Source organism: Schistocerca americana, chromosome 3 (genome assembly GCF_021461395.2).
Source record: "Schistocerca americana isolate TAMUIC-IGC-003095 chromosome 3, iqSchAmer2.1, whole genome shotgun sequence".
NCBI classification, from domain to species: Eukaryota; Metazoa; Arthropoda; class Insecta; order Orthoptera; family Acrididae; genus Schistocerca; species Schistocerca americana.
Genome location: NC_060121.1, coordinates 936,630,866 through 936,653,635, shown reverse-complemented (window position 1 = coordinate 936,653,635; position 22,770 = coordinate 936,630,866). Strand labels below are relative to the sequence as shown.

The window sequence follows — 22,770 nt, the reverse complement described above, 5'->3', positions numbered from 1 at the left end:
GACTTGGACAGAATTTGTGATTGGTGTAATGAATGGCAGCTAACTCTAAATATAGATAAATGTAAATTAATGCAGATGAATAGGAAAAAGAATCCCGTAATGTTTGAATACTCCATTAGTAGTGTAGCGCTTGACACAGTCACGTAGATTAAATATTTGGGCGTAACAATGCAGAGCGATATGAAGTGGGACAAACATGTAATGGCAGTTGTGGGGAAGGCGGATAGTCGCCTTCGGTTCATTGGTAGAATTTTGGGAAGATGTGGTTCACCTGTAAAGGAGACTGCTTATAAAACAGTAATACGACCTATTCTTGAGTACTGCTCGAGCGTTTGGGATCCCTATCAGGTCGGATTGAGGGAGGACATAGAAGCAATTCAGAGGCGGGCTGCTAAATTTGTTACTAGTAGGTTTGATCATCACGCGAGTGTTACGGAAATGCTTCAGGAACTCGGGTGGGAGTCACTAGAGGAAAGGAGGCGTTCTTTTCGTGAATCGCTACTGAGCAAATTTAGAGAACCAGCATTTGAGGCTGACTGCAGTACAATTTTACTGCCACCAACTTAAGTTCGCGGAAAGACCACAAAGATAACATAAGAGAGATTAGGGCTCGTACAGAGGCATATAGGCAGTCATTTTTCTCTCGTTCTGTTTCGGAGTGGAACAGGGAGAGAAGATGCTAGTTGTGGTACGAGGTACCCTCCGCCACGCACCGTATGGTGGATTGCGGAGTATGTATGTAGATGTAGATGTAGCATCACAAACGAGCAGTGGGCAAAGATTCCTGTTGACACGGTGACAGGTGGGAGAAAACGCGTGGGAGGTGGAAAGAGGAGAGGGACAGACACCTCGGCAGGCGTGGCCTCCGCTGCACGCGCTGGCGCCACTCCATGCAGCGCTTCCTCGCCCCCTGTCGTCGCCGGCAGTGTTGACGGCCTTGGGGACTCCACACGCGGGGATCGTGCCAGCTGCGCGCTGTTAGGTAACCGACGCGGCTGATCTAGCCGCTCTGACCTTGGCCTAGACGTCTAGGACGACCTCCGGCGTCGTATATAAGGCCAAGGCACCGGTCAGTCTCCAGCAAGTCCCCGCTTCGAGACTCATCGCTGCACTATGAAGGTTTTCGTGAGTATCTCTCGTCGGGGGAAGGGAGACGATTTTCCATTGTATCATTCACTCATACACTGCTGTTCAAGGCATTTTCCGATGTCCACGTTATTGCGACATGATGCAGCCTCACAATATATATATCGCTCGTACTAGTGTTGCAAGTACCACGTTTCCGATAAAAAAAGAAAATAAAAAAAAAGCGATGTGCTACATTTCTAACAGAGGACGGCTGATCATATCACCGGCCGAAACTTTCTGGCAGATTAAAACTGTTTGCCGGACCGAGACTCGAACTCGGGACCTTTGCCTTTCGCGGGCAAGTGCTCTACCAACTGAGCTACCCAAGCACGACTCAGGCCCCGTCCTCACAGCTTTACTTCCTCCAGTACCTCCTACCTACCGGCCGTCCATCTAGATTTAGAATTTCCGTGATTGTCCTAAACCGCATAAGGGCCGGGGTGGTTCCATTGAGAAGGTTCAAATGGTTCAAATGGCTCTGAGCACTATGGGACTTAACTTCTGAGGTCATCAGTCCCGTAGAACTTAGAACTACTTAAACCTAACTAACCTAAGGACATCACATACATCCATGCCCGAGGCAGGATTCGAACCTGCGACCGTAGCGGTCGCGCGGGTCCAGACTGTAGCGCCTAGAACCGCTCGGCCACCCCCGGCCGGCCCATTGAGAAGGGCATGCCCGATTTCCCTTCCCTTCCTTCTCCAGTCTAAGCTTGTGCTCCGTCTCTAAAGACCTCGTCGTCGATGGGACGGTTAGCCCTAATTTCTTCCTTCCCCCTACATATGATCTACGAACGAACGTTCAGTCATCTTGCAGTACCTAATATTCCCATTCACTTTACTAATACGATTTCCAATCTCTTCCCTAACTCCTGCTCAGCCCATTTTTAGAGTTGCCTTAAAATGGGCACCCTTGACATTGCTGTCGTTCGAACCACTCATTTCACCAGTACTCGTCAGCACCCAATTATCGTAGTATTAAGAAAACAGTCTTAATCGCGTTGTAAACTTTACAAATTGATCCCGCCGGAGTGGCCGTGCGGTTCTAGGCGCGACAGTCTGGAACCGTGCGACCGCTATGGTCGCAGGTTCGAATCCTGTCTTGGACATGGATGTGTGTGATGTCCATAGGTTAGTTAGGTTTAATTAGTTCTAAGTTCTAGGCGACTGATGACCTCAGAAGTTAAGTCGCATAGTGTTCAGAGCCATTTGAACCATTTGAACACAAATTGTATTTATACTTCAATTTTTAAGCCTAGACGTCTACCATCGGTCACCGCCGGAGGCGTTGCTTACGCTTACGTGCTCATTGCTTGCTATATAAACTCAGGCATAAGGTAAATTCTTTACAGTCTCCTGCCACACCTTGTGACGCCATCAGCAGTCGACCAGCGGGTAAAACATTATATTTACGTAATCCATTCTTATAAGATGGTTGTCATTAGTTTTGTCTAAGATATGCATTGTAATTTCACATGTTCACCCTGAAGATGGCCCCTGCGATGGACTGAATCCGGTCGGCACTAAATAAATAAAAAAACGCGATTAAGACTGTTTTCTTAATACTAAGTTAATTTTATATCAATCGCTGTTATTCCACAATCATGTTGTCCAATCAGCTAATCACATTATCTGTTTATGTCTACTGTACCCCATCTGTAAAGGTCCTTTCACACGAGCTACTTTCTTGTCTCTGTTGACTAATTGTGCCAGTTACACCTACTGCAACGTCCTTAGTGTGTTTAGTTCCGAATTTAGGCTCGTTTGTCGCTAGTGGTCACTTGTGCCTACACATCGGACTCAGAACTGCGAGTGCTCTGAGTGCTGTCTGCAGCTTAGCCCACTACCGAACGGTGGAAGTGTGGGTTATGACGGACTGCTCTAACAAAAGGTTGAAATACAGTAACAGCAGAATACACGAGCTAGCAATCACACCATATTTTGTTAAAGACGAAAGCGAAATTCAGAGTGAGCATTCTTGACAAAGGTGATATGGCAAAGTCTCCACACTGCTGAGAACTGAAAGAATACGAAAATTGTCGTTCAAACATTTCAAAATATCAACATTTATTTTCTAGAGAAAACATACAAAAGTGTCTTTCCGCCAATGTGGTGACATGAACTGCCGCGAGTTTGTTGAATTGTAAAGAAACTGCACTGAAGATGGCTACTTATAGCCAAAATCTAGATTTACAATAATAATAAATCCTAACAGAATTGCGACTGACTGCTGAGTGCCACTCCTTCCCTACTGTCTACACTCACTGTGCACAATGGTTCCTGATGGATTCAAAGTTGAATATAAATAAAATCACCTCGTGCAATATTTACAAGTAATTACATACCGGTAGTACCTTTTTAGTGCCAAGTAATATAAAAATATGTTGTTTTTTTCGTTCAGAACGGCTGTCACTATCACTGTTGAAAAAAAATTCTATTTATGTTCTTGTGTAAATAAGTGTAGGATTTTTATTTTCAAGGTATCGTAAAAAATAAAATAATTTTTTTTTGCTTTTACATATTTGGTCCTTCTTGTGTGAGCATACATAGGACAAAAATGAAATCCTAATGCAGTCTTAAGCAGTGTATCACAAAAACGGAGCGTACAATAAGACGAAGATTAGTAAGACAGAAAAGCACGAAGTCCTCTACCACAACGTTTGTGAACATGACTGTCAAGAGTCGGTTAACTTGCGATGTTAATATATGATGGAACCGTTCCCTGTTTAGAACGTTCGCAGTCTTCATCACACACAGAACTTTACAGCACTGCACTGGGCGCAATCAATCAGTCAGTGACAACACCGACTCACTCGTGGCTTTGTCGGCGGCTGATTTACTCGCTAGCGCACGATGCTCACTCACCACAAGTAGTCGATTTAGTCAACACAGTCGCTCATGTAAAACAGGCTCGAGAATCAGCATTTTGACGTAAGACGGGTCTAATATCACCAAATGCAGCTCCTTCGGTGAATTACTTATATGTGTGTAATGTTATGTATAGCAAACACATCGTCGGTATTCAGAACACAGGAGCGCTTGCTACATCTCCACCAGATTCGAATTCCCATGTACTATAACTGTGAGGAACTGATCAGGTCGTTCAGAAACAAATGCCGATTCAACTAAAAATAAATATATTATAAACCTCGAACGAAATTTCAGTTCCCTGAGGCAACAGTTTCAAATGGATGACAGAAGTGCTGCGTACAGTACATAGCATGTAACAGAACGATACAGAAAAGTCTCGGAGGTTTTATGCACCAACGCCTGCCTTTCGGCAGCAAGTGTGACTGTGTATGAGGTGTGTTCAAAAGTAACACGAGTGTTGTACTTTCTTGTATTGTGTGTTACACATATCGGATGTTTACTTGTAGAAACGTTAAATATTGTTTTTGTGAGTCCGCTATGAGTAAAACAAGGATGTACGAGCGGTCGAAGCATCTCAATGAAGGCTATGAAGACGTGGATGATGACAAGTGCGATGGATTCTCCAGCACATCGTCAAAGACAAAATCGTGGAAGAAGTGAAATAAATGATTATGAACGATGACCCAATCACAATCAGAGAAGTCGCTGATGATGTCGGCATATCAGCTGGTTCATGCCATGAAATATTTTCGGATACTGTGGGTATGAAAAGCATAACAGCGAAATTTGTTCCAAAATTGCTAAATTTTGGAACAAAAGCAACGGCGAATACATGTTGCTCGTGAGTCGCTAGGTTAAATCAGCGACGACGCATAACTAATGAACGTATCATAAAAGATGGTAAAACATGGGTCTGTCGATAATTTCTTTCCACCCACACTGGGGAGTCCGGGAAGGTGGGCAGGTCTTCGGAACGTGCTGGATGCCGTATATCCTTGCTGCTCTTCAGTCAAATGCAGTACATGTAGTTGTAGATTTCAAGTAGATTATGTGAAACTAATAGGATTAAAAGAAATAAAAATGTTTGCTTTTATTATCTACTACAGCACATAGTTGGCGATAGCGTGCTGGTGTTAAAATGATGATGATGATAATGATGATACTTTTGAGAAGACCAGGTTAAGTCAGCTCTAGGTGTGTGGGTAGGAAGGAAGGATAGAGGAATGAGGAAGAATAGGAGAATATAATAAACAGACTGCTATGTCTGAGAGTGGTGTAATGATGTAGCGTTGGGAAGTAGAATGTGTATCTTGGGGCTGCAAGAGGATGGAGCGAGTGTGGGTTCGGAGGCTGGTTGAGGTATTGGTTCTAAGTGATGAGTATAAGACTAGGGTTATATCTGGTAGATGTCGAGAGGGAGGCAGGGATAGGATATGGAGGATGTGAGGGGCGAAGTGTGATATATGTTGGCGTAGCCGCGGCAGCAACCCAGTATTGCATTAGAGAGTCAGTAGGATTTCGATCTTAGAGTTTACGGGATGTATGGGTTTTACGAAGATGTTTGAAAAATCTGAGGAAGCAGTCTGAAAGAATTTTCCAACTGGTAGAGGAAGCATGCAGGAGCGATAAGATGGATTCGGAAGATGAGGCGGCGTGCACGGTATTCTCGGACTAGTAAGGAATAGTAAAGGTTTCGCGATGAGTAGATCAAGGCAGCGTTGTCAGTTCTATGTGTGACTGCGGGACGTAGATACTCAGACACATAAGCTTCTTGCGGAGTCCCCATGGTTTAAACGTGAGTGGCGTTTAAATTCAAGTGGAGAATCATTACTCGAACCAACTTCTGTCTCACTCCGTTCCCAACCACCACTTCCATGTCACGTGCTTCGGCTGCAGTCTGGTTTTTGTAATAGTTGTATATACTCTTCAGCTCCCTCTATTTTATCTCTGCCACCTACGGAATTTCAAAGAGCGTACTTCGATCAACGTTGCCAAATACTTTCTCTAAATCTACAGATTGTATAAACACAATTTGCCTTTCTTCAAACTCTCGTTCTAAACACGTCATACGATCAGTATTGCCTCACGTGTTCATTCATTTCTCCTCGGTTCAAACTGATCTTCCGTCGCGTCGGCTTTTGCCAATTTTTCCATTATTCTGTAAATATTCAAGTCAGTATATTGCAAGCGTGACTTTTAAACTGATTCTTCGGTAATGTTCTCATCTGTTTGCTCTTTGCTCTTACCGTCGTTTTGATGGGAATTCTTGACGTCTACGGATATTTCGCCTGTCTCATACATCTAGCATACGAACTGGAATAGTTTTATCACGGATAGCACTCCAACGGCTTTGAATGATTTTGAGGGTATGTTATATATTCCAGGGTCCTTGTTTAGATTTTCACTGCTATCTGTAGCAGCTTTTTTATTTGGATCATCACCCTTCTGGTTGGTTGATGCGTCCCTCCACGAATTCCTCTCCTGTGCCAACCTCTTCGTCTGAGTGCTCACCTTACTTCCCCATTTATTTGCTGGATGTGTTTTAGTCTCTGTCTTTCCCTACAGTTTTTAAGCTCTACTGTTGAATCTAGTACCAAGGAGGTTATTTCCTTGTGTCTTAACAGATGTCCTATCATCTGCACCTTTTTCTTGTCGGTGTTTTTCATACATTCCTTTCCTCGCCGATTCTGCTGAGAGCCTTCCCATTTCTTGTCTTATAAGTCCACCAAATTCTCCACATTCTTTTGTAGTGCCACATCTCACACGCTTCGATTCTCTTCTGTTTCGGTTTTCCCACAGCCCATGTTTCATTACCAACACTGCTGTGCTCCATATGTATGTTCTCAGAAATTTCTTCCTCAATTAAGGGATACTAATAGGCTTCTTATCCAAGAATACCCTCTTTTCCAGTGCTAGTCTGCTTTTGATGTCGTCCTCGCTCCGTGCGTCATGGGTTATTTTATTGCCTAGGTACAAGAATTAACTTCGTCTACTTGGTGATCCTCAATTTTGATGCTAAGTTTCTCGCTGTCTATAAGCATTAAACTGTTCATTCCATTCAACACATCTTGTAGTTCTTCTTTGCCTTCTATGAGAATATCAATTTCATCAGGATATCTCCTCATTGACAGCCTTTCGCCTTGGATTTTAATTCCACTCTTGAAACACTCTTATTTCCATTATCGCTTACGCGATGTGTAGATTGGATAGTAATGGTGAAACACAGCACTCCTACTTTACATCTTTTTAAATCTGAGCATCTCTTTCTTCGTCAATGTTCTTGCTACTGAACTATCCAGAAACGCGTTACGATTCGCCCTCACAGCTTCACCTATGTCAAAAGCTCTTTCCTACTTTCTAAACTTCGCAGAAGCTCTGCTGAATAGCTTTCCGGATTAGCGGCCACCAGTGAGTCATATGATACGCCTTACTCCCCACTGCAGCGCTCGCTGTATCGGATCCCTAACCGCAGTCTGCAGAGGTAAGTTCGACTAGCCCGCAACACAGTAGGCTGCAGTATCGGTTGACAACCAGCTCCGCGTAAGTTTAAGTAGATGCCATACTCCGCATGAGCTTAAAAGACACCACTGTGTTGCCAATGAATTGTTAACAGTTTCTGTAATCCTGTAGAGCAATAATTCTCCTGTGGCTTGCATAACATTGAGACATAAACAAAGAGGGAATTCAAGGAACATTTTCCAATGACGGGTGTAAAGCAATTGAGATAATACTATTAATAGCACAAATAATTTCAAATTTCTTACTGTTTTCAACAACGCTGTTGAGAATGAACCGACTTCATCACAGTCAACCTTCAAACATGTTACATGGTGTTTAATGAAACGTCCACTAATTATAATATGCTTATTGCAGTGGCTGGCGACAAAGGCACCTTGAATAGACAGAATTTACATGTACGAAGCTCGCTCAGTGTAACGAAATGGAGAGGCAATATTCCAAATGATGTCTCGTTTCGTCAGATAGATATCACGAGATTCAACATAGCCATTCGTAATTAACGCAGCACAGCCTGCATGGATGCGTAAAATGTCAAGTCTACCTTACTTGACCTATTCCTCCGTTTCATTGTTCAGCAGCGTGTGCAGGTCAACGCTTGCCTGTGTGCTAAATTTCGTTAAATTTATTTCAATCTCACCCGCTCCTAACTCCCATCAAATCATTGTTCCTGTACCGCTTCTGATAACATGAGTAGAGTGATCTTGTCTCGATAAATGATATAGGCCCTACCAGTTCCATTCCTTATGGGTCTAAATCCCTTAAAATCTCAAGGTGTACCGTGAAAACTTACTCCCTGGCGCTTTCATACCTTGAGAGAGTTGAGTAATATTAAGGACGTTCATCGTCCATGAAGGAGCTACTGTCAGTTGGCAGATGTCGGCATTTTAACTGTGTGGTGACCTTGACGAATTTATACTGCTGATACTTGTGCCACTACATTGCATATTCAATATTTTTCATCACTACACAATATTTTAATTTGCATTGACCATCCATGCTGCACAGTGCATGTAGCTGTATTCGAAGTTGATTTGAGTTTATCATTTAGATTTTTAGTATTTTAGGGTTCCTTTTTTTCTTTCGTTTCACTGTAATCATCTGATTATGACTTTCTCAGAAATCGTAAGTCGATTAATTTGTCACCCTAAGTTGGAGAAATACAACATCAGGATTTTATTTTCGTACTGTTTTTATAATGAATATTTAAGTTACCACTAACATTTGGTATTTTTGTATACAGTCGTTTTTATTGATGGTGAATAGACTGTTGCCTTTTTCTAATTAAATCGCTGAAGCGTTGTTAATCGTCAATTTTTCGTTAATATGGCGTAGTGTTTTATTATCTGAATATGTGTTGTAGCTTTTCCTGATTTTGAGCTCTCTGTTTCGTTCGCTAATTTATAGCAATTCTAATATTCTGCTTTATAGGTAAATTTGCTTAGTCTAGTGTTACTACAACAGACGCTGTTGACGTATACTATCGAGCCTTGATCCCAAATAAGCACCAAAAACAGCTAATAGCATCTGCGAAAGTAACATTTAGTAATGAAAGAAGCAGTTTTGCTGGAACCGATGGCCATCCTAACAAAACAATAGCGCTATAGCGATGTTTCCAAGACAATATACTTTTATATATCTTTCTCCGTTGTCCACGTAGCGCTATACGTTACACTGCCTGAGACCTGCATTCCGAGTGATTTAAATAACCTCTCTGGCTATTGCAAAAATCGTAAACAGTATTTCGTATTTGGTGAATTTTGCTCCATCTCTTCTCTGTGCAGGGTTTCTGTCAGCACATCTGTAGTATAACGTGTTCAGAAAGGACTGAATGAAATGTTGGAAGCGGTGAGACGCCCAATACCGAATTTACTGTCGTTTGTTGTGTTTTAACATTTATTGAGATATTCTATTTGTAGCCTAAAATGAGAACCTGTAGGCTAAGTAACTTTATAGTAGTAACAGGGATTAAGAGAAAAGCTTCTGCATTTCTAAGGAGGCTAACAAAATGTGAAGTTTATCGACAAATTTTCAGAAGTGCCACTGCACTATTCCCACACGTCACTACACGACAGGTTGGTGGATAGAAAGCTTCCACACCTTCGTTTGTTTTGGTCTTTACTATTTGTAGCACAAATGATCAATTACTCATCTATGGTAAGTCTAGGAACCTAGTGGGCAGGCACACTTCGACTGGAGGTGAAGCTGCTCACACTGCTCCAGTCAGTCAGTTAGAGGAAATAGATCTCAGGTAGTGGGTAACTCTTCTAGTATGGTCCATCGTCAATGTTTCGTATTGCTACGGCACCGTAACGCTATGCAGACATTCATTATATTGTTGTGGATGGAAGGTCATGGAAGACCAACAATCAACGATTATGTACAAGATTCTGCAGCTTTTTCTGGAGGAGAACAAGTTGGAAGAATTCGAAATGTGATGTTTTCAAAGAATTTTAAAAATAAAGCGGACAGATAAAATGATAAATGAATAAATACTAGAAAGAATAGGTTATGAAAAGAGTCTATGGAAGACGTATTCTTAAAGAGGGGATAGTTTACTGGGACATCTGCTGCAGCATATAGAATTCGTTAACTCGGTTCTGAAGGAGCAGTTGAGCGGAAGAAGTAGTAGGGGTAAAGAAAGTCTCTAAAATTTGATTCCAGACTAAAGGCGACAGTTATTTCATCAGTTAGTCATTCACGAATATTTACAGTTCCACAGTTAAGCTGATGACCTCAGCTGCATTCATTACTGAGTTCGCAGCATTACCTGTGTATACTTCTACCGCCTCAGGTTAACACCTTATTGGGAACATCTAACAGACCTCGGGGCTTTGACTTGCCCCGCAAAATCTGGTCTACCCTTAACAGGATCAGGACGAGCCACGGCCGTTGTGCGGACTCCTTGTACAAATGGAGCATAGTGCCATCACCACAGTGCGACTGCGGCGCTGACAGGCAGACAATTCACCATATCGTGGTAGAATGCCCTCTGAGGGCCTACCCTGGGCCAACAAGGGACTTCATGGATGCGACTACCAGTGCAATCGATTATATTTCTAACCTAGATGTTTGTTTGTGATATTGTAACTGTTTTGTGTGTTATGTACTTTTAGATTTTTCATACGTGATTTGTACTTGCCATACGCTAAATAAATAAATAAATAACTTCTACCAGCTCCTCCTTCAGCCTATCTCTGTTCGTCTCCTCCACTCTCCTCTCTCACCACCGCCTTCACCCCCTGTCTCTGTCAGGCTCCTCCACCCCTGCTCTCTGCATACCTCCTCCTGCCACTCTTTCTGCCCATCTGCTACTCCCCACTTTCTCTGTCCAGCTGCTCCTCCCCCCTCTGTCCATTTGCACCTCTGTCCTTCTCCACCTCTCCGAAGTCAAATCTCCTGCTATCCCCACTATCTCCTTCCCCGCTCTCTGTCTCCTCCTCCCCCACTCTCTGTTGCCTCCTGGCCCCTCTCACTGTCCACTTCCCCCTCCCTCCCTCTCTCACTGTCCGTCTCCTCCACTCGCCCCCACTCTCTCTCTCACTCTCTCTCTCTCTCTCTCTCTCTCTCTGTTGATCTCCTGTTGATCTCCTCCTCTCCCTTTCTCTAGCAATCTCTTCCGTCCGTCTTCTCCTCCACTTATCTGTCACTATCTCATCCTTCTCCATCTCTATCTGTCCATCTGCCCCCCCCCCCCTCCGCCATTCTTTCTCCACATTATCACGCTCACTGCAGTAGGTGGTTGCTGCTTCTTACCCCCACATTATTTGTTGGCAGATAGTAACATGTGTACCAAGTTTGATTGAAATCCATTAATCGATTAAGATCTTTGCAGTTTGCCTGAATTTACCGACATACCTTTGTAGTTGTCCGATTTTTTCCCTGAAATCTTCTTCAGAATCATAATGTTGTTGTTGTGGTCTTCAGTCCTGAGACTGATTTGATGCGGCTCTCCATGCTACTCTATCCTGTGCAAGCCTCTTCATCTCCCAGTCCCACTGCAGCCTACATCCTTCTGAATCTGCTTAGTGTATTCATCTCTTGGTCTCCCTCTACGATTTTTACCCTCCACGCTGCCCTCCAGTACTAAATAGGTGATCCCTTGATGCCTCAGAACATGTCCTACCAACCGATCCCTTCTTCTAGTCAAGTTGTGCCACAAACTCCTCTTCTCCCCAACTCTATTCAATACCTCCCCATTAGTTATGTGATCTAATCTTCAGCATTCTTCTGTAGCACCAAATTTCAAAAGCTATTCTCTTCTTGTCTAAACTATTTATCTAACATGTTTCACTTCCATACATGGCTACACTCCATACAAATACTTTCAGAAACGACTTCCTGACACTTAAATCAATACTGGATGTTAACAAATTTCTCTTCTTCAGAAACGCCTTCCTTGCCATTGCCAGGCTACATTTTATATCCTCTCTACTTCGGCCATCATCAGTTATTTTGCTCCCCAAATAGCAAAACTCCTTTACTACTTTAAGTGTCTCATTTCCTAATCTAATTCCCGCAGCATCACCCGACTTAGTTCGACTACATTCCATTATCCTCGTTTTGGTTTTGTTGATGTTCATCTTATACCCTCCTTTCAAGACAATGTCCATTCCGTTCAACTGCTCTTCCAAGTCCTTTGCTGTCTCTGACAGAATTACAATGTCATCGGCGAACCTCAAAGTTTTTATTTCTTCTCCATGGAATTTAATACCTACTCCAAACTTTTCTTTTGTTTCATCATAATGAATAAAGCAAAAAAATTACGCATACCCATCGTTCGAATCGTGAGTTGTGGTCTTGAGTTCATAAAAAATCCCTATAGCAAAAGCGCTTTCTGCATTTTTCCGAATTTTCCAATTTTCCAAGAAATTTTTCTTTCCTTAGAATGCGTATATGGATTATTGCAAAAGATTTTTAATGATTAGCCGAATCGGTGCAGAGTTTCTCAATTGATGTATTTGCTAATATAAAGCATTTAGTTTTTATTTATACAGATTGACTTACCACTTTAATTTTCAGTGTACATACTCTTACTCAGTTGCTGTAGTAACAGTTGGTGAACCTCAGGTATACAGTATACACTTACTCCACTTCAAATATGGAAAATCGACAGATAGAAAGAAAATATAATTCTAAATGCATTCCGACACTTTAACGCAACTGTGTAGAACCCAAGTTTCCTCACCGCGTGGCTGAGCCACTCGCCTGTTTCCCAATACTCAGCGATGCTCCACTCATGTGATAGCGAGGGAAGGAACTGCTGGACGCGTGCTCCCGCACCGCGTGCAAAGCGAGCGGCGAAGAACGAATGCCACTCACGCGGTTGCGCTGCGCAGATGCTGTGCTTACTCTAGCTGTTATACCTATCCATTTAATATTCTGCCACGTGTTCCCCTCATACAGAGACAACACTATCACTGAGATCGTTTTTCTTTTGTCGGCAGGTGTTTGCGCTGCTGCTGTTGGCCGCCGTGGCGACCGCGCTGGCCGGCCCGCTGCCGCTGCCTGTGCCTGTAGCCTTCCCGGCTGAGGCACGCGAGACGCTGCGACCCAGCGAGCAGGTCTACTATTACGGCTACCCCTACTACGTGGTGGGCTAGGCGCCCGCTGCACCTCGTCTCACGGCTTCGACGACCATCGGCTTCGCTTGCACCTCTCCCTTCCCAACTGGTCAATAAACTCTCTCTCTCAGCAACTGGTGTTCACAATTATTGCATCACCTAAAGCCAACCCGATCAGAATGTACTGTGTAGCGAAAAGTATTTGTTATGGTTCTAAAATCCTTCAAATGGCTCTAAGCACTATGGGACTTAATATCTGAGGTCATCAGTCCCCTAGGCGTGCAACTACTTAAACCTAAGTAACCTAAGCACATCACACACATCCATGACTGAGGCACGATTCGAACCTGCGACCGTAGCAGCAGCACGGTTCCGGACTGAAGCGCCTAGGACCACTCTGCCACACAAGCCGGCTATGTTATGATTTCTATGTTACTACTCGCATATGCACTTATCGTATTATTCGAGTATACACTACTGGCCATTAAAATTGCTACACCAAGAAGATAAACGGGTATTCATTGGACAAATATATTACACTAGAACTGACATGTCATTACATTTTCACGCAATTTGGGTGCATAGATCCTGAGAAATCAGTACACGGAACAACCACCTCTGGCCGTAGTACCAGCCTTGATACGACTGGGCATTGAGTCAAACAGAGCTTGCATGGCGTGTACAGATACAGCTGCACGTGCATCTTCAACAAGATACCACAGTTCATCAAGAGTAGTCACTGGCGTACTGTGACGTGCCAGTTGCTCGGCCACCATTGAACAGACGTTTTCAGTTGGTGAGAGATCTGGAGAATGTGCTGGCCAGGGCAGCAGTCGAACATTTTCTGTATCCAGAATTGTCCGTACAGGACCTGCAACATGCGGTCGTGCATTATCCTGCTGAAATGTAGGGTTTTGCAGGCATCGAAGGAAGGGTAGAACCACCGGTGGTAACATATCTGAAAAGTAACGTCCACTGTTCAAAGTGGCGTCAATGCGAAGAAGAGGTGACCGAGACGTGTAACCAATGGCACCTCATACCATCATGCCGGCTGATACGCCAGTATGGCGATGACGAATACACGCTTTCAATGTGCGTTCACCGCGATGTCGCCAAACACGGATGCTACCATCATGATGCTATAAACAGAACCTGGATTCATCCGAAAAAATGACGTTTAGCCATTCGTGCACCCAGGTACGTAGTGAGTACACCATCGCATCCTGTCTGTGATGCAGCGTCAAGGGTAACTCAGCCATGGTCTCCGAGCTGATAGTCCATTCTGCTGAAAACGTAGTCGAACTGTTCGTTCAGATGGTTGTTGTCTTGCAAACGTCCCCATCTGTTGACCCAGGGATCAAGACGTGGCTGCACGATCCGTTACAGCCTTGCGTATAAGATGCCTGTCATCTAGACTGCTAGTGATACGAGGCCGTTGGGATCCAGCACGGCGTTCCGTATTACCCTCCTGAACCCACCGATTCCATAACAGCCATTGCATCTCGAACAATGCGAGCAGCAGCGTCGCGAAACGATAAACCGCAATCGCGATAGGCTACAATCCGATCTTTATCAAAGTCGGAAACGTGATGGTACGCATTTCTCCTCCTTACACGAGGCATCACAACAACGTTTCACCAGGCAACGCCGGTCAACTGCTGTTTGTGTATGAGAAATCGGTTGGAAAATTTCCTCATGTCAGCACGTTGTAGGTGTCGCCACAAGCGCCAAACTTGTGTGAATGCTCTGCAAAGCTAACGATTTGCACATCAGAGCATCCTCTTCCTGTCGGTTAAATTTCGCGTCTGTAGCACGTCATCTTCGTGGCGCGGCAATTTTAATGGCCAGTAGTGTACATATATATCTGGACTGGGGATTTTTTGACTGAGAAGACTCAGATTGTGAATTCGTGAAACACACGCTTTGACAGTGCATCTTGTATACTGGTACACTGAGATGACGAATGTCATGGGACAGCGGTATACAAACATGCAAATGACGGTAGTATCACGTACACAAGGTATTAAAGAGCAATGGATTGACGGAGGTGATTCATGTGGAAAGGTTTCCGACTTGATTATAGGCGTCGGATGGCATTTAACAGAGGGGATTCACTACTCCGAGATCCACAGTGTCAAGATCGTGCCGAAATTACCAAGTTTCAGGCATTGCCTCTCACTTCGGACAGTATACTTACTGGTCGACACCTTTCACTCAAAAACCGAGAACAGCGTGGAGTTCTCCGCGTAAACAGGCAAGCAACAGTGCGCCAAATAACCGCTGAAATCAGTGTGGCACGTACGACGAACGCATCCCGTTAGGGCAGTGCAGCGAAATTTGGCGTTTATGGCCTATGGCAACAGTCGACTGATGCGAGTGCATTTGCTAACACCACAACACCACCTACAGCGCCTCTCTTGGGCTCGTGACCATCTCGCTTTGGGCCCTAGACGACTGGAAAACCGTGGCCTGGTCACATGAGTCCCAGTTTCAGTTTGTAAGAGCTGATGTTAAGGTTCGCAGATCCCCCGAAGCCATGGACCCAAATTATCAACAATGCGCTGTGCAAGCTGTTGGTCGCTCCACAGTGGTATGGGCTGCGTTTACGTGGACTGGACTGGAATGGAATGGAATGTTCCGTCACGTGGAGACCATTTTCTCCCATTCGTGGACTTCACGTTCCCAAACAACAATGGAATTTTTACGAATGACAATGGGTCATCTCACCGGGCCACGACTGTTCGCGATTATTTTGAGGAACTTTATGGACAACTCGAGCTTGGCCACCCGTCAAACATTTATGGACATAATCGAGAGGTCAGTTCGCACACAAAATCCTACACGGGCAACACTTTCGCCGGTATGGATGGCCATATAGGCAGTACGGCTCAGTATTTCTGCGGGGGATTTCAACGACGTCCATGTCACGTCCAGCTGTTGCATTACATATGGCAAAAAGAGGTCCGACACGATATCAAGAGGTATCTCATTACTATTGTCACCTCGGTGTATGTGTATACCATTTGAGTAGTCCGACTTACTTCGACAGGCGTATGGACGTCTCAACAGAAGGTGGTATAACTCCAAAATCGTTATCATAATATAAATATGAATATTATAAATAATGACAGATCAGTGACGTATTCGAAACATACGTTATTAGTGAATACAGCTGAACCTTAAGCCGTAAATCTGGGAAGCTGAATTACACAACACAATCAAAAGAATGGAAGGTAGGAGACGAGATACTGGCAGAAGTAGAGCTGTGAGGACCGGGCGTCAGTCGTGCTTCGGTAGCTCAGATGGTAGAGCACTTTCCCGCGAAAGGCAAAGGTCCCGAGTTCGAGTCTCGGTTGGGCACACAGTTGTAATCTGCCAAGAAGTTTCACAATCAACAGACTCTCAGAAAAGAATTTGCGGTTGAAGTTAAATTATGATGTACAATATTGCTGAGGTTGGATACAATGCAAAACCGAGTCTGATTCCTTGTTACACCAAAAGAAAGCTGACGGCGTAGGTGGTCGTGTTAGTACAGGTACACGTGAACACTACAGTAAGCGATTTTCTTTTCTTTTGCGTTACTCATAATTTCATTAATTTGGGTTTCTAGCAGCAATAGAACCTCGTTTATGCTCTAATCAGTTGAATTAATTGATTTTTGTTGGTTCTTGATAGAATACTCTATACACTATAAACTAGAAAACACACCTGACACGTGTGCAATATTCTACAATATTTATTGTTTTAAAAACTGGTTTTCTGCTGTTACGCAATCGTCAGGTAAAAAGACAAATGTAGGTCGCTGCGAATTTTTGTGGGATCAAATGTTTTACATAGTAAATGGTGTATGTTTCCATATTTAGGGAAAGTGTCTCCGAACTTGGTCAAAAAACTTAAATCCAAGAACTTTAAAACACCGTTTCATGTGTACAATACTATTGGACACTTTTTCCCAATGATAGAGACAGTACTTCAGCTTTGGAAAAGAGTGAAATGTACAAAATTACACTTAGTTGTGATAAAATCTATATAAGCCAGTCTGGCACGGAAATATCCACCCGTTAGAAGGAACACCAGAAAAGTTAGAACTTAGGAAAGGAGATTCCAATTTTGAAGACCACCTGCTGAAAGAAGGCTAATGTTTTAAGGTGCAACATGAAGACTTACGCTTAATGTCCACAAAGGGAGGAATAATTAAAATTAACACAAGTACGTCATTTGTTTACGCTCAGCACTAGATTATCGGACACATTTCCCTTACACGCCACTTGCACACGCTGTTAGTGTGGTGTCACCGCCAGACACCACACTTGCTAGGTGGTAGCCTTTAAATCGGCCGCGGTCCATTAGTATACGTCGGACCCGCGTGTCCCCACTGTCAGTAATAGCAGACCGAGCGCCACCACACGGCAGGTCTAGAGAGACGTCCTGGCACTCGCCCCAGTTGCACAGCCGACTTTGCAAGGAACGGTTCACTGACAAATACGCTCTCATTTGCCGAGACGATAGTTAGCATAGCCTTCAGCTACATTTGCTACGACCTAGCAAGGCGCTGTATTCAATTGATATTGAGATTCTATTAATGTATCATCAAGAGCGATGTTCTACAAATGTGGATTAAAGTTAAGTATTCCAGAAGCTACGTACTTTTCTTTATAGCATTCATTACGTATCCTGTTTCAGACCTCACGCCAGCCTGCGTGAGTTTAAGCGCGTGCCTTTCGGCTTCCTCTCATTGTGTCTGGGCTGTCTTGTCGAGACACAACAGTTAGCAATCCCAGCCAGATCACTTTGTACTCCTACTCACATGACCCACGTTTTTTTCATCAGTTTTGTTATTTCTCTGGTAATATATCGAAGACGGTGAGACAGCAGCTTTTGCTTGAATAATGATAATTAAAATCAACAGCTGCATTGTAATCCAACGTCGTTTTTTTTTCAAAACATGCTACCAGTTCCGACATCAAAAGCGGTTTCTGACTGGTTTCATGTGCCCCGCCACGAATTATTCTCATGTGCCAACATTCTCATCTCAGAATATCTATTGCAATCTACGTCTTCAGTTATCTGCTGGATGGATTCGGATCTCTGTCTCCCTTTACTGATTTTACTCTTTAAACTCACTCTGGTACTATGAAAGCTATTCCAAGATGTCTTCACAGATGTCCTATCATCTTGTCCCTTCTCCTTGTCAGTGTTTCCCATATATTCGTTTCGTCGCCGCTTCCGTGGAGAACCTCCTTATTGTGTGATCTGAGGTTTTCCCAGCGTAGAGAAATCTTGAAAATCTCTCGGGTATTCAGCCGGGTAGCGACGTCCAAAAGTGGCGATATTTCGGTAAGCCAACTTCTTGCCATCTTCAGTCGTTCTTGGTGTCTGATTTTCTGACGGATGCCGACTTTATACAATCTCCACCCCTCTCCCGCAGCCTCCATCTGGGTGCTTCCGAGCGGTCCGCTGCCGGTGGTGGGGGAAGGGCGGCGCTGGGTGGTGGGGGAAGCGCGGCGCCCCGCGACAGATCATGGACCGCAGTCCTTCCGCGGCTACGGCCGCTTGCGGAACTCTGCCGTCGTCGTGAAAATGCTTCTTCTTCTTCTTCTTCAACCTCCTTCTTCTTCTTCAACCTCATTATTTCTTACCTTATCAGTCCACCTTATTCTCAACATTCGTCTATATCACCACATCTCAAACGTTCCATTTCTTTTATGTTCCGGTTTTCCCACAGTCTCTGTTTCGCTACCATACAATACTGTTCTCGAGACGTACATTCTTAGAAATTTCTTCCCCAATTAAGGTCGACATTTGGTACGCATCTCTTGGCCACGAATGCCCTTTCTGCTGGTGCTAGTCTGCTTTTTATGTCCTTGTTCCGTCCATCATGTGTAATTTTACTTCCCAGGTAGCACAATTTTCGACTTCAGCTACTTCGTGATCTCCAATTCTGATGTTAAGTTCCTCCCTGTTCTGATTTCTGCTACCTCTCTTTACTTTCGTCTTTCTTCGATTTACTCTCGATCCATATTCTGTAATCATTAGACTGTTTCATTCAACAGGTCCTGTAACTCTTCTTCACATTCACTGAGGACAGCAATGTAATCAGCGATTCTTAACCTCGATATTTTTTTCAATTTGAGTTTTAATCCCACTCTTGAACATTACTTTTATTTCGGTCATTAGTTCTAAGATAAATAGACTGAGCAGGAGGGACGAAAGATTGCATCCTCCCTTGTACACCTTTTAATCCGAACATTTCCTTCTCGGTCCTCCAGACTTATTGTTACCCCTTGGTATTTTACCAGTCTTTCCCTAAGCTTATCCCAATTTTTGTTAGACTTTCGAACATCTTGCACAATTTTAAATTATGGAACGCTCTTTCCAAGTCGACGAATCCTATTTTCGTGTCTTCATTTTTCTTCAGTCTTGCATGTATTACCAACGACAACGTCAGAGATGCCTCTCTATCGCCTTTACTTTTCCGAAAGCAAAACTGCGTCCCCTGACTGATCCTAAGCTTTCCTTTCCATTCTTCTGTGCATTATTCTTGCCAGCAACTTGGAGGCATGGACTGTTACGCTGATTTCGCGATAATTCTCACACTTTTCGGCTCTATCTTCAGAGTGTATGGTGTGTTTCCGGAAGTCCAAAGGTACAGAATGTCCACAATTAAAGTACCAGCCGCGAAGCGTTATAGAAAGAGAACTATTGCTTAGAATGACATGAATTTAAAGAGCATATTATTGGGGCAGAGGAAAACGTCAATAAAGAAAGAAAAATAAAACTAAGAAAATAAAAATCTTTAAAGAAAATTTTGTTTATAGGTGGTACATAGGGGGCACTGTAATCGTCTTACCGTAAACGGGATCGCTACAAATGACAGATAAATCGCAATACGACGGCTATGATTTGAATTACATATTACACCAGTCGTATTGTTCAATGTGAACGACTGCACAAGTTTGGCAGTCAATACTTGTGGTACTGCCAGTAAGCTGATCCATCACGGTAAGGTGGTATTACATTGGACGCGAAAAATCGGATTTTTACAGTGCCGAGGCCAAAAGCGCATAAAAAGCAAAATCACGTCGGTTTCTAAATGACTTGAGACTGGCGCAAAACATGTTCAGCATGCTGTCAACCGTTTTCTGTCAAAAGTTGCAATCGAGAAACACCATGTTCCACACCAGATCGACTTCCTCTGGGGTGGTCATGTTGAGAGTGCGTTGCGCAATGCGTGCCTTTAGTTGAGCTACGCTCGTAATTGGAGCACTGGACACAACATGTTTCAGATAATCTCACAGCCAGGACTCACACTGATTAAGGTCAGGTGATCTGGACGCCCAGACTGTGGGGGAATGACGGTTGGTAGCTCAAGCATTTTAGAAATGCCTCTGCAGCGGCCGATTCACTGACTATGCGATGTGCGGAAGAGCGCCTTTTCGCTTAACAATGATCCAAGATACACATTCATACTGTTGAAGAGTTGGAAAGACGACGGTGCGAGAAAAATCTGCGTCGGTTCGGGTAACAGCCGTCAATCCGCACCACACAATCACCGTGTGCAAAATGAAATGTGTCTGCAGATTTTCCGGGCCCATATTCTGGAATTCTGTGTATTGACATGTATCGGAGGTGGAAATGCACTTCGTGTGTCTACATAATGTTTTATGGCCACTCATTGTCCACTTCCATGCTAGCAACAAATTCCAAGCGAACGTCCCTCATGCTGGCAGGTCAGCTGGAAACAACTCCTGATCACAATGTATGTGCTTTTATATGGCTCGCAATTTGCGATGTGTTTCTGGATTTTATGCACCGGGCTCGCAGGTATGTTCAACTTTGGGGCGATTCACAGCGCACTCCACATTTGCACACCATCGTTTCATCCCACCTGCGATGCTGTGACCACAGCTTCGACAGACGCCAGATTAAATGCTTTCCTCCCTTTGCCACACTGCACTTCAAAAGAACCTGTCTTTTCCAATATTGTGGTCATTTTCCTTGGACCTTTAGAAGACGTCGGACTAGCGCCTTTTTTCATTCCCTTGAAAGTTCAGAATCTGTGCAGGGCTACTGACGCACATTCTTGTATAAGAGCTTACCAGCAGCACGCAATACTTCATGGTGGGCGTGTTGGACGCAAAATAAGGAATAGCCGTGTGCCGCGCGTCTACTGGTGTGTGTATTCTACAGCTTTTAGCGCCATCTGGTGGTCAAATCTTCGGTGTTTTTGTTACCATACCGTTTTTCCCTCCGTCAATAATATTCAGTTCAAATTTGACGTCATTCTGACCAGTGGTTCTCTTTCTACAGCGTTTTGAAACTGGAACTTTAATTATGGACGCCCTGTACTTGTATATCACCAGTCTCGTACATTTTACAACATGAGTAGTCCTTTTGTTGTCACTTGCCCCAATGATTTTAGAAATTCCGATGGAACTTTATCTATCCATTATGCTTTATTTTATCTTAAGTCGCTCAAAGCTCTTTTGAATTATGATTCTAACAGTGAATCCCCTGTCTCTTCCCTGCCGAGTCCTGTTCAAAGTTCAAATGGCTCTGAGCGCTATGGGACTTAACATCTGTGGTCTTCAGTCCCCTAGAACTTAGAACTACTTAAACCTAACTAACCTAAGGACATCACACACACCCATGCCCGAGGCAGGATTCGAACCTGCGACCGTAGCGGTCATGAGGTTCCAGACTGAAGCGCCTAGAACCGCACGGCCACTCCGGCCGGCGAGTCCTGTTCCTTCTTCTATGACGTCATCAGGCTCCTCTCCATGTAACAGTGGAACACACATTCTACTTTTAATCTTACGGCTCTTCCTTTTAATGTCAGTGAAGACTGAATTGTCTAAATTTTTCTTTATACTGAGTCAGTCCTTCCCTCAATAATTTATTTTTCGATTTCTTCACATTTTTCGAGTTTCCATTTCGCCTTGTGTCTCATTCCCAACTGACTTTTATTTCTGTCTTCCTGAATTTTCCTGAACATTTTTGTTCTTCCTAATACATGAATTCCGTGCCCAGTTTCCATGTGATCGGAAGGACTGGGACAAGAAGGTAATGAACATCATTAGCGGCCCAACCAATTCTTGAATTGCATTTATTAAACATTGTATTCAGACAAGTTAGTAGAGGACATTGATCTTTCCTCTGAAAGAATTATAAGAGACATTAATCCTGTTTAGGTCGAATGTTAAAAGAGTCACACGAATGCTTGTTTTATAGAAAATTATATTGCTGTTAATCCTTGACTTAAAATAAATTATTTAAAGAGTTCAATACTTGTCTGAATAAATAATCAATTTCCTGTGCTTGCGTTAAGGAAAGTTACTAGAAAACACTAATTATAGTTTCAGAACAAATTGGTCACACACATCAGTACTTAGCTAAACGAATTATTAAATGTCAAAGTTTGGCTTAGAGAACATTACTTTAGAGACATTACTAGTAAAGGGATATCCTAACAGGAGGAAAAGCATTGACACACACAACAGACTGCTGATAAACAAGCCACCCAGTGGCCGACGACATCCCCCGACGTCGCCAGAGAATTCGGGACGCCTCACAGGCGAACACTCCAAGTCCACAGGCTCCGTCTCTCTAGAACGTAGACACAATCAGATCTTCACACTAATTAACATTTACTGACATCGCAGGTAACATCCAGTTACCTTTAATAAAGAGC

The 22,770-nt window shown here is 43.6% G+C and overlaps 1 long non-coding RNA gene and 1 other non-coding gene across 2 annotated transcripts; one reads left to right on the top strand and one right to left on the bottom strand.

Moving 5' to 3' along the window:
- Window positions 1-954: 954 nt before the first annotated feature.
- Window positions 955-13,208, top strand: LOC124606890. Its single transcript, XR_006978745.1, has 2 exons — window positions 955-1,125; window positions 12,963-13,208. It is a non-coding gene; the product is annotated as an uncharacterized LOC124606890 (long non-coding RNA).
- Window positions 1,384-1,458, bottom strand: Trnas-cga. The gene has a single exon. It is a non-coding gene; the product is annotated as a tRNA-Ser (tRNA).
- Window positions 13,209-22,770: the final 9,562 nt, after the last annotated feature.